General features: G+C 39.5%; 1 protein-coding gene across 3 annotated transcripts in view; it reads right to left on the bottom strand.

Annotated features, from left to right (window-relative positions):
* Nucleotides 1-13,214, bottom strand: part of GAREM1 (GRB2 associated regulator of MAPK1 subtype 1) — a 103,510-nt gene that overhangs the window by 56,165 nt on the left and 34,131 nt on the right. Inside the window, exon 1 of one of the 3 annotated variants that reach the window (XM_071737434.1) lies at nucleotides 4,902-4,922. The exons of the other annotated variants lie outside the window; for them this stretch is intronic. The gene's annotated coding sequence lies outside the window, so the exon portion shown is untranslated. Of the gene's footprint in view, nucleotides 1-4,901; nucleotides 4,923-13,214 lie in introns of those variants that run through there. 3 annotated transcript variants of the gene reach the window in all.

A 13,214-nucleotide genomic window follows, 5' to 3' on the forward strand; every position in this document is an offset into this window, starting at 1 on the left:
TTAGAAGCCTTCATATCTTCAAGAGCAGATAAGATCTGCCACTCCAACTGCACAAGTTTGTCCACCAATATAATGAGTTCACTATACTGGTTCTGTATGACTGGGGTAGCCCAAATTTTTTTCATTCAGCTCCTAGGCAAAAGTTGGAAACAAGCAGCAGAACAGTGTCACCACCCTGCTAGTTCTCCAAAGACCAACTAATAGGTTGTCCCACAGGCAATGACTTAAAAAAACCTTCTGCTTTGGAACCAAACACCTCTAGGAACTAGTTAACTTGGTGAGATTTGTGTAGCATAGCAATGAATGAATGAAGTCTAAGATGTTCAGTTTCACATAATCATAATTTATGTATCCCACTATCAAATGACTGACATTATCTTGGAAAAACTCCAAGGGTCACAGGCATGATACAGGAAAGGAAGCCACAGAACGAGCTACTGTATTTGCTTAATAAATCTACTTCACAGACTGCTGTCAGTGGGTTTTGTTCCAAGAAATTATACAAACTAAATAGCCTTAGAGGAAGAAGAGAATGAACAGGGAGAGAGGTGAGAAGGATTTGATCTCATGATCTCTAGAAATGTTGAACAGCTGAAACATTCAGGGACAATGTCTGCAGAACTCATGAAATTTCTGAATGATTGTGACAAAGTTCAGTTTCATAACTTGAAGGAGATGAAGACCACTACTTTCTTCATTTATTAAAGTGCCACAGTTCAATGTTTTATCATGAGGCTGTAATTAAACAGACTACTTATTTTTATTAAGCCATTGCATTCTTTGACAATTTTCCATATTTTTCCAAGATTTGAGTAGTTCACACATTGTCTGCAATAGCTTTTCTGACAGAATAAATGGATCAAATTTTATATAATTACATTTCCTATAAGATCACTGGAGAGCCCTAAATAAAAAGCAAAGTTTGATTTTTCACATTCTCAAATCACTGTACATTAACTAGAAAGCACCACATGGAAACATAAATGTTAAACAGAAAAAGGATATATTTATCACAAATTCTCCTAAATTTAAGACTATATGCACTGCAAATGTAAGGATACCTTAAGATCATTTTTTATGTAATCTTTCTTCATTCAACCTTAGGAATATGAAAATATCAAAGGGTAACTGTTTCTTCTCGTATCCATCAGCCATGCTGCCCTTCAGTTAAAATTTCATTAATATTGCCCAGAAGGTGTTATTTTCTTACTGTCAATAGAGAAATCACTGAAACAAAGCATTAAGTAAAACAATTACATAAAAATAGGGTAAGCACTACTGGCTTTCTTAAAGTTGTCCTGAGGAAACATTTTCAAGGGATCTCTCAGACAACTTAAATGGCAAAATCACTGCACTGCCATTTAGTAATTAAGTCTTATTTCACAGAATTAAGCTCACATGTACATGTCTCTTGTAACTTGGAAACTCTTTGCAATTAGGCCTTAGGATGCAATTCTGGTGCTCACCCCCTTCCACACAGGCTTTACTGTTCTGCAGAGCTATATGTTTCCTTCACTTGTCACTTGTAAGGAAGGTTGGTATTACTACCCTGTTATTTTTCCGTTCTCTGTAACAAGGAACTGGCCAGGAGCAGCATTATACAACTCTGAACTGCTAAGAGTCACTATGAGAGGTGTCAGTAAATAATAAGAATAGCTTCATAGATACAGATGTGTTTGTGTATACCTGTGCCTATCTTTATATATGCACATACACATCTATAACACAGAGGTACACAGACCTTTCAACCTTTGCAAAGAAACAAAAGCAAAAATTCCACTTCATAAACTCTTAAAAATATTTCCCCCCTCAATTTCCCCCTCTCTCTATCAACCACGATACACTTAGAGCATCTGTAGTTGTCAGAATAGCACACCACCCCTCCTCTCCCTTCAACACATAACCCTGACCCACTTCACTGTGGAAAGCTGGTGAAACAGGCTCCAAATATTTCATTCTCCAGCTGGTCTTTAAGCCCTAATAACCAAGGGAGGTTGAAGTCACTCTCTAATCTCCTAATGTGTAAGAATCAACAGAGCTCCCCTTTGAGCAGCCAGCCTACGCCAGAGCACAGAACAGATTGTGTCAAGTGACAGCTGCTTTTTGGCAGAACACGCAGGCTCCTTACCAAGAAAGGAAGGCAGGAAGCATCACTCACTTGGGGAAGAGGTTGCCAGCTTACAAAAAAAAAAAATTAAAAAAAAAAAAAATATAAAAAGTCATCACATAGACATTTGAGTAAGATCAGCGCAGCTCTAAAGTGAGTCCTAAATGTGTATACACTGCTGCCATCTCCTCTTCCCCTTCCCCGTTTCTCTCTTGCTTGTCTTTAGCAGGATGAAAGTTTTCCACCATACTGTTTACCTATATATCTGAATGGTGGTTAAGATATCATAGCTGCTCTACAAAGACAAAATAATAAAGGATTGTTGTGCTGCCTAGCTAGTTAAACCAGGTTTGAAATTAAATGTGTGATACAGATACTTTTCCTTAAACAGCATTAGATGTAAAAAAATGAGCTGTAGGCTGCTGATTGATCCCAGCTTGTGAGAATATTAATTAAATTTGGAAGTAGCCACACAGCTTAAGACCAGTTGCAGTTTCATTCAAATCAGAGGTTTCCGAACTTACGTAACTGTTTTTTCTGGATGCCTTTAGCATTCTGCAGCACAAGGTTAGAATTTTTTTAGTATGCTATGTTTTTGAAGACAAGTTGCTGGAATAACACTTGAGTACTTCTGAGTGTATTAGGTTCCAAGAGGAGGGAAAAAAGATCCATCCCAACCACCTTTCCCACCTCTGTTAAAGAAATAGAAACAATAAACTGCCAGAGAAAATCTTTGAAACAAATCAGCAGCTGACTTTCTTTAAAGGCCCAGTTAGATATTATGACTGCAATAATTGACAAATTTTCATCCATATCCTTTAACTGTATGTTTTAACCTTGTTAGTTAAAATTTCAATTCTGAAAAAAAAAAACCCTCTGTCAATTAGAAGCAGAGCAGGCTGCAAGCAACTGCTTAGTCAAACTTACATTCATGTGCAAGCAGTCAGTATACAGATCAAATGAAAGGATTTTGCCAGTTAGCTTCAGCAGTATGCAGAAAGGCCTGAAAAATGGTAGGGAAGTGAGCATTTTGAGAGGAAATGAACTATCCAGGTTGCTTGTTCTTTTGAAAGAAGGTGGTTGTATTATTCAGATTCAGAGAATGTTAAATTGTAGACTAGAATTTTTCAAGAACTCAAAAATGGCAAAATGGCTGTAATCTAAATACACTAGACATCAACACTACAATTTGTGCCTCAAAGAAAAGTCCCAGACCCTAAAAACAAACACAGCTACAAACAGATCCGGTAATAGGAAGAGTTTTGCAATACAAGAAAATAGTAATAAAACAGGAAAGACAGTTACAAAATCCCCTCTTGTAAGCATCCTGATTACATCATGAATTTAAGAGTATAAATTACTGTCTTTACTACTTCCCCTACTGCTTTACATTCTGTTTACCAAACAGAAATAGCATTCAAGGGTTTTTTAACAGGTGTCTCCCTTGGCTCTGTGGCAGCAGAATCCCACTGGGACAGATGCCTGTAGTGGGACACCTCTGTGGAACTGATGCTCCACAGCCTGGGGCACAGGAATGGAGCTCAGATTCAGACTCCATAGCTACGCCAACACCAAGAGCTGCTGTTGCTACATGTGAGACATTAATGGTTGGACAGGCACTTTCCACTGCAATACATGATCACCTGCTAGTTTATCTGTCCAAGAATACACTGCAACTTATTGCCAAATTACAACTCTTCTCACAAATATTCCTCACTATCCAGACACTAAGTATTTTTCAGTATCAGTTCTGTATCACTTCTCAGTTCAGGATCAGGCCAGTTTAGTTATTGTCCTTAATTCAGGGTCTCTCTAGCACAACCCCACAATGAATCCTTCAGCCCGAGTCAGAAATTCCTCCTCATCTTCTATTGTCTCAGTCTGCAACATCTGGTGTACAAAAACAAAGCTTCTCATCTTATACAAGCTGCTTATATAGACAAGGGTTATGAATCTCTCTTGCTATGTGCCTTCAGTCTTGTCAACCTTCCTGCTTCACTTGGGAAGTTCTCCTTTTTCCCCTGGATGGGCAACCTCCAACACCACATTCCTAGTCAGGAGAGCAGTTCGTTTTTTTAAAGAACAACCCATTATCTTATCCTGAAAGCCTCTTACTGGAAAGTTTGACAGAACTGAGCAAACCATAGAAAGCCTTCTGATAACATTTTGGATCTGATGAAGATTTATTCTAACATGAAGTGTTAGAATAAACTACAAGACCATACACCAATAATGTTTTAGAAAAGTTATAATGATCTTTGCCAAGTAATATGTAAGTCTTGTTACTCACACCATGAAAGAAGGATGTAATTTTTTAAAATGGCCTAAAAACTGCTCTCCCAGCTATTCAAAAAAGATAATTAAAAAAATTCTGCCGGTCAATTACAGCATAAAGATACTTTTTAAATTGATGCTTTTCACAGTTCTCAAGATCAGAAAGGTTCTACTCAAAACACAGACACTAAGGTACAGAACTTCCAGGACAGTGGTGCTCCATAACTCACAGAAGAACATACACAGATCTCTGAAAAACTGCAAACAAGAGGGAGACAACAATCCAGAAGTGACTTTGCTATATTTAGGCACAGCAAAATCAATACAATACACACATCAACCCCACAAATATAACTCGGGTCAGTCGCCAATGCCTGAAGCCAATACATCTGCAGGAAAAAAAAAAAAAAAAAAAAAAAAAAAAAAAAGGTAGTAAATTAATAAATAGATAAATCAGTCTGATAGTATAAGGGGAATTTTTTCAATGAAATAATTTTCCAAGCATAAAAGAAATGCTCACTTGCTTGCTTTCAGGGGAATGTACCAAATCTCTTTAGGAGTTTAGCAATCTCTCAGCTGTTCCTCACATACTTGAATTTTGTGTTAGCTAACATTGAGTCTGTTGAGCAGTCAAAACCATTAAGATGATACCACACACAAGCTCAAAATGGGAGAAAAAAAAACCAAACAGCAACCTAACAACATCTACTGACAAAATAACTGATTTGCAACTGAGAGGGAAAAGCTGCATTATAGTCTGGATGCAATCAAATCAAATGGGTTTGTAAATCATTGCTAAGAATAATCTGTCTGGTTGTTTACACAATTTAAAAGAATACTGGTGTTGACACCCAAAGTCTGATTTCCATCTTGGTCTGCCTCTGTAACTGTTTGCAGACAAAATTTTGTCATCTCTATTAGTTGGAACAGTTTGGCTATTCTGGAATAGCCAGACATTGTAGTTATTAGGTCTCCACAAATCTTAAGTGATAGCTCCCATGTCAAAATGTTTGTAAAAGAAATTGAAAAAATAAAACCAAAAAACTCCAAAAAAAAATATGTACCACCAGACTGAAAGACAGCCATAGAAACATCACTCTGGGATTTTTTTTTAACTTCTGATTGTGCATGTTCCATTCACAATAAAAAACTCCAGGAATTTTACATGGCTGTGAAAACAAGTAATTTGACTACTTATAGAAAGCAACTCAGCATGTGGGGTTTTTTTTTGTTGTTTCATTTTGGGTTCTTTTGGATAGTTTTGGCTTTCTTCTCTAAACTAAAAAGTTATTGAATTGAACATTATCAGCTAGTTTTAATACATGCAATTGTATCCACTGAAAGGGAAGAGAGAAAAACAACAGTTGAGAGCAACTGTTTCCAAATATTTGATTGGATATGGTTCAAACAGTCTGCAGTCCAACCCTTACAAGAAGAGGTGCTCTTATTTAATAATACAAGTCCTTTGTATATGCTCTTGCACCTGCTCTTTCCAGTGGAAAACACATTTATGCTGTTCTCCACTCCTACGATGTTCTTGAGCCATAGCAACTAAGAGTAAGGAACCCAGATTTGGTGCTCCAAAACCCAACACCCACAAATAACTGCTGTGGGCAGTTAGAAGTGACTAACATACTACATTTAAAATTAATAACTGCACTTATATGTCCTGAGCATGTAGGTTTACATTTTTGTTGTTGCTGCTGTTATAACCAAACTACATTTGATATGTAATCACATTTTTGTTGGTGTTGCTGCCATTACATCTGAAATACATTAAACATGGAATCAGCTAAACAAATATAAGCATCCTCATTTCTGTATCAGCTTAATCAACCCCTAGACATTAAACTCATTTTTCCATAATTTATTTCTGAAAGGCTATAGCTGGGACATTCTTTTATAGATGCTAGATTAAGCTTCAAAGTTTAAGGCAATGGGCTTTTCCATCTCAGTTGTTTCTGAAAAATATTTCAAAACCCTGCCATTTGTAGCCTCTGCCTTCTCTCATGAAAGTGACCCCCTACATCCAGGGCATTGTGTTCAACTAACTAGAAGTCATTCACATTGCTTCCTTAAAATCCTCACTTTTTGAACCATGGCAGAATCAGCAGAAAAGCAGAGAAGACAAGACAAGTATTTGCAATTAGTCAGAAGCAGGCTCTTCTCTAAAGCCCTCATTAGTAATCTAGCTCTGCTCCCATTCAAATTAGGGGGTCCTTCATTACTCTCCTGAAAAAAAAAAAAAAAAAAAGAAAAAAAAAAAGGAGGGGAGGGGGAATCATGGCTCAGTTCAGGAAGTATTGAAGTATTACATATTCCTGCAAAATTACTTTTAACAGAGAGACCATAGAGCTTTCCTCTGATCTGAGAGGCCGGCTATGAAGAGTTTCATCTTATCTCTCCCTGGTGCTCTTTAAGTTTTCACTTATTCCAAACGTTACCCAAAAGTTCTGATGTCACAAAGGAGCCATAACCACTCTCCTTCCATGGCAGAGAACAAAGTATTTTCTTCTCCAGTGAGGAACTGCCAACATGAAAGACCGATGAGCTTTTTTCAGATAAAAAGTATACCTGGTGAAGAGCTATCTTGTATGGGTTACTAAGCCCTGGACCTACAAAAACAATCAATCATTCAAGACAAATTTCTCATTTACAGCATTTGCTAATTTTAACCTTAACTGACCTGTGAAACTCATCTGGCATAAGAAGCCACGATATGACATGCTCTAGCATGCAGCCTTATGGAGATGTTGCAGCATGCCACAAACAGACCACAAATATAAGAAAAAAACACAGAAGGTTATTTTTAAATCCGTTTCAGAGCAATCATTTGAGGACATAGGTAAAAGGGTGTGTTTCTATTTGTTTTAATGCTTCCTCCCATAAAGAGATAAATTTTTTAAACATCTCTGTTTGTTTGTTTATTTGTTCAGTACAGAGAATTCCTGGAGGGGAAACTAACATTTATAGCACTGCTAGTCGAAGTATTTTGTCTCCATTCCCAAGATTATCCCTTCAACTAAGACAAGCAAGAAACAAAAAGCCTCATCTGCCAAAACCAACCCATGTTGTTTCCATTGTTGATTTCTTTTGAAGCCAATGATACTGGAGCCTAGGGCAAATGCTAACCGACCAGGTCCTTCATTTTAGTTTCCCAAATAGCTATCCACACAAGGTCTTGGGCTTTACAAACAACTAGATCAGCCTTTAAAAATAGAGCGTTTTAAACTGATCCAACTGCACTATGAACAGGACTGGGTATTGCTCAAGGGTTGCTTTTCAAAAGGCAACAGTTGAAACTTTCAATTCAGATTGGGAAGAAGCAGACTTACTGCTGCCCAAAGTGAGGCCTCAAGCTGTAATGCTTATTTTCTCCTCCACTTTATTTTATAAATGCATCTAAATGTCCTTGTGACTGGACCAGTAACCATGAGCTATGAAAGCAATCAAATACCAATCATCACCACACACAACAGAGAACATGAGAAATATGCACATAAAGCACCCATTTGGTTCCTGTGACACAGGCCCTTCAACCTAAGGGTTCCTGCAGGCAGTCCAGCTCCTATCCATCACAGCAGCTTATGAGCACACAGGTATTTAAAGCTGAAAATGTTCTTACCTTGAAGAGGTAGACTTGTCCTAGACAAGGGAGGAACGTACTTTGTGCTACTGATTTAGGCAGCACAATCCTTTCAAAGCATTCCTATATTGGTTGTTTTCAAAACTTGAGGAAGAGAAATTTGATTTTCATTGGCCTTAAACACTTACTGGGTTTCAAATTCTAAGACTCAACTCCCTACACCCCGCTCCCCTTCGAGCTTTTTCAAAATGGAAAGGACTAACTACAGCCTTCCTTTGCAGAAACTTCTTAATGGAAACGCCAGCTTCCTTACACACCCACTCAGATGTATACAAGCTGTGGCAATTTGTCATACAGGAATCACACAGCATACAACTTCTTTCCTCATGACCCCAGAGCACACAATTTACTTTCATTCTGTATTCTTAAAATCTGTGGCATTGATTTCAGTATTTCATTTAGCTCGAAGTGTCTGAAGCACTGTAGTTTTGTTGAAAACTGCATGTAAAAGAGAATTCTTCTGGCTATTTTTGAGCAACCAGAGATATGGAAAAATCAAAAGGGTGCTTTTGGGTAGCATTAAATTTAATGTACCCTTTTTTCAGAGGAATATAAGACAATGAAAATAAACTAGATACCTAGATAGGAATGGATAAGTCACTGGGAAAATTTTTTACCAGTTACAGTTAGCAAGACCAAGATCCCAAAAGCAAAAAACACAGTTTAGCTCAGCCATATTGGTAAGATAAGGTAGACATTTCTGCTGTATCACTTTTTCAGTAACTTGCCCATTAGAGCATAACTTCCTTATAAAAAAATATTTACACTTTCCCTCAGAAAAAGTTCAACCCAGTCACACTGAATAGCTTTTACTGTTCGCACATGAAAAAGAGGTATCTGGAAGCAGTCTGGTTTCTGGCATACAAATATCTTGGAAATCAAATAAAAGTGAGATCTGGCATTTGTGTGTATGTGTGAGTATATATATATATATATGGTGGTTATTACTCACACCTTGCTATGATAATATGCCTTGGCAAATACGGAGTGCTGGATGCCTTCTCTCTCTTCCCTTACATACTGTACTGCTGTAATTGGCCACCAGCATTTTGACATAGAAAAGGTCTGTACTTAGGAGCTCAGCTGGCATCTCTCCAGACAAGGTCTGGGGAGGAAGAACTTCTCAAGAGCCACCGCTAGACAAATGCAGTTGGAAGAAAGCCTGCCAGACTGCAAATTAACAGGCTATGTAAAACAAAACAAAACAAAACCAAACCCAACACACACTCAGGCTGTGTTAGCCAGCTGACAAGCTCATCCCCACATTGTGAACCAGTTTGTCAGACACTAGAACTGGTGGTGACCAGGAGAAGTGGCACAGCTCTGTTTCCAGGCTGCTTAGATAACAACTGCTTGGCTAACGGGATGGACTGGGAGAAGTTATTTTAAGTTGCAATTGCTAGTTCATATCTTATCAAAAGAGCTGGATGTGCACAGCCGTTGCTGCTAATAGCTTCCCTTCCCCTTCTGAAAGAGCAACAAGAATTTTATTCATGGCAACTAAAGATAGAGTAAGCTGTCCCCAGTGAGGGGTTTGGGACACTGCTGCTGACACCACACCAGTGAACCCCAGTGCCTCCCACTCTTCTTAAAGGCATTCCTGCTGCAACAAGTTTGACCCACAGCTCTCTTTTTCTTGCAGAAATACCTGATCAACTTCTTTCTTACAGTGACACAGGCTCCAACTAAACCATCTTGTGGTGGCACAGCTCAAAGCCCAAGCCTGCACAGGCAGCCCTCCCTCTCTAGCTGAGGTAGCCCCAGCTGCACAGAGAGGGTGGCAAACTGCTTTGTGCTTTCAAGAACCTGGGAGAAGTGTTACAAATCACAGTGAGAAAGAAAAGTGCAGCACTACTGCACATCAGATGAGGCAGAGCTTCATAGCAGGATGACAGAGAGTATTCTTTATTTGCTATATAGGTATTTTCTATTGGCTACATACAAACCAACTCCAACGTGAGAACAAACATCAATGTCAGATCCATTATTAAGTCACTGCTGTAGCACTGGATATTCTTCAGCAGGCAAGGTTAAGTGTTGAAGGACAGCCTGACCTTGCTACAAGTCCATCTGAAATCACAATGTTACATGAGGAAGCTGGGCATAACTATGTTTTTACTTGCCTGACTCCTTTCTGAGCCACACCTTGGCAACAGATTTCTCTTAGATCAGTCATTGAACTGTTACAGTAGAGATTGGTCATCATAAATATTACATTCTCATACTGATGGTACCTACATTTTAGGAACAATGGTCCCATGAATCCTCCAACCCTAAAATCTGCTACCAAATACAGTATTTTCCATCAAGTATTTAATAACACCTATTTCAATAGGGTTTTCTAGACCAGCTGTAATCACTTACTGCAGCCTTTTAGACTACTGCGACTTTCAGAAGTAAGACATTATGTTACTTATTTTATTTATCATTAGAAAAGCTCACATGCAGTGAAAAAGGTACATATGGTACCCAACTACCACTGAGAGGTAGAGAACTGGGTGCTTTCCAACTTTTTAAACTAGGTTCTGGAACAGTTTCTCCAAGTTTTGGTAATAAATTGTTGAAGAAGATAATGTAAGGCTTTATCTTTCTGTAGTAATTACATTATGATCTGCTCCTTCTCTCCATGAAAGAAAACCCACCCAAAGGTTGCTGGATTTATTTATTTATTTCTTTTCTGGCAATAAGATGCTGCTCCAAGACTGTGCCACACACAAACTGGATAAGCAGCCAACTGCTGAGTGGGAGGCTCATTAAAAGGGGCCATTTGCTTGCCATATGTCTCTTTCTTCTAGACAGACTAATTCCAGTCGTTAAAAGTTTTAAACCAGCACTGCCGATCAGCAAAACAACTTTTTTGTTAAAATGGTACCAGGAATTTCCCTAGGCATCAGAGTACTGAGAACCACTCGCTGCTCAGAGAGAGTTACTGGTGAGAACTGAGAGCCCTGGTCCCTGAGCAGGACTGGCAGAGTGCCTCACTCCTGTCCTTGCAAGGCCAGCATCTCCCCATCTCCCCGCAGGGAAGCCCCTGCTCCCACCACCTCTTCCTGCTCCTGCCCTCCACTGCCACCCAGGCTGCTGCTGCTGCTATTGTCTCCTGCTTCCTGGCCTCCACCACGGTCTCCCCCTCATTCCTCTCCTTCCTTACTAGTGCTACGACTTATTCCCACACCCAGCAGGATGACTGCAGGAGTGTAAGCACACAGCATCAACCAGACTTGTCTGCTGTGGAGAAGTCTGTGTGCTGTGCTCCCAGCTTGGGAAGGCAGTACAAGCACATTGCTCCCAAACATCCATCCAGAAGAGCTCCTGCAGATGTTTGGGTCCTCACTATTTATCTTTACAGTGTGGGTTCTACCACACCAGTAGAGAAACACAGGTAACCTACAGGCATCCACAGGCTTCCTGCAATGGGACAGTGGAATCAAAGGGACAAAAAGGAAACCAACCCATCCAAAGCTCTTAGGATTTCAAGTGCATCTCAGCCTCTTTTTCAGAATCAGATAGTGTTTTTTTCGATAGGAACATACGGATTCTAGGTCTTATAATAAATATCAGTCTCTCTTCTATTTACATACCATTTTAAGACACTACCCGCCTAAAGTAAAACTCAGGTTCTCCATGAATTTTTGTTAGAAAGTTTGTCTAAATTCACATTATGTTTCCATAGCAGCTGTCCTCCTGGAGGATCTGAAAGCACTTCACACAAAACTGATACCATGAACAGTTTCAAGTAATGACCATTTCCCCCATCCAACAATGTCTAGAGGAAGTCACAGCTTATTTAATATCACACTGCAAGTCTCTTTCCTACTCAGAGTTTCTCATCCCACACCCCAGGATATGCTGTAGCCTTATACCAATTCTGAGGGACACATCCTTCCCAGCAGCTGGTTCTGGGATTCCAAGTCACACACAAGAATATCTAAGATAAGAATGCCATTTGTGTAGGAAATGTTTTATTTCCCACCACACACTTTGAACCCTAGCACTTAAATTATCAGGTACCCAGTAGCCGAAGAACTTGATTATGTAAGCCACCCTGTCCATCCATCTAACACAAAGGTTCCACTTTTCCCATTAAGCTTTACAGGGCCCACACAGCCTTTATGTTCTGAGTTTGGGAATGCAAAGACATATGGGGAATTTTAGCAGAGACAGCTTTCCCCAATTAGAGCATCCTGAGGAACACTCTTTCCTGCACAGACATGCATCTCACACTTTCCTATGTTCAAAAGTTTATTAATGTTAAAAAGAAAATAAAAATAATGAAATTAAACAAACCTGTTGTTCTTGCAGAAGAGAACAAGTGAACTTCTCATAACTTTGATGAAGACCTTCAGAAACCTTCAGATGTGACTGTGCATTCTAATCACAGGTTCCTCTTCCTTTTGCATGCACACGTGCAGCCATTGTGACAAAAATGGTACCTTTCACATCATGAGCAGCTCCACACACACACTGAGAGGGATCAGGTGAGCACCACAAAACAAGGCAGTAAGGAACAGACGCAGCAAGATTGAATTATTTCAGCCACCCAAATAAAGCCAGCCAGCCTTGGCTGGCTATCCCCAGTCTAATCCAACACACAATTCATGTGAGATGAACTGGAAAAGGTTGAAACAGTGACAAATATATAAAGAGCATGGTGTGAAGGTGACTCCTCCAAAAAGCAGAGCCCTCTTAACATTCAGATTTAACAGGTCCTTCTTACTCAACACAGGCTATCAACCAGCCAGGATGACAACAGCATGTCAGTATTGTAGATTTTGTGACAGGTGGCTTGCTGGCCGGGCATTCCTAATTTGAGGACACTCATGAAGGTCCCTGTACAGAATACACATGTACACTGCATTTCCTTCCTTGCCCCTGCTCTGCTCACCTTTGGGATCAAACAGTGTGCTCTGGTTTGAAAGAAGATTTGAGCCTCACCTGCAGCAAAGGGAACGAGCAGAAGAAATGGAACTTCACTTCTGTACATAAAGCTGTGAGGGAAGAAAGTACAGGCTTCAGCTTCCCTCTAATGCTTGGGTCCTTCAAAATGAGAAGTTAAGTACCCACGCTTCTCCTATCCAGTTAATAATGGTTACCTTTGCCATTAGTGTTAATAGCTTCCCACACACACATACACATACTGAAACAAGTTAATCTCTGCCAACAGAGAACAGAAAATCTCTGCAGAAC

The sequence above is a fragment of the Heliangelus exortis genome, chromosome 2, assembly GCF_036169615.1.
Source record: "Heliangelus exortis chromosome 2, bHelExo1.hap1, whole genome shotgun sequence".
NCBI lineage: Eukaryota > Metazoa > Chordata > Aves > Apodiformes > Trochilidae > Heliangelus > Heliangelus exortis.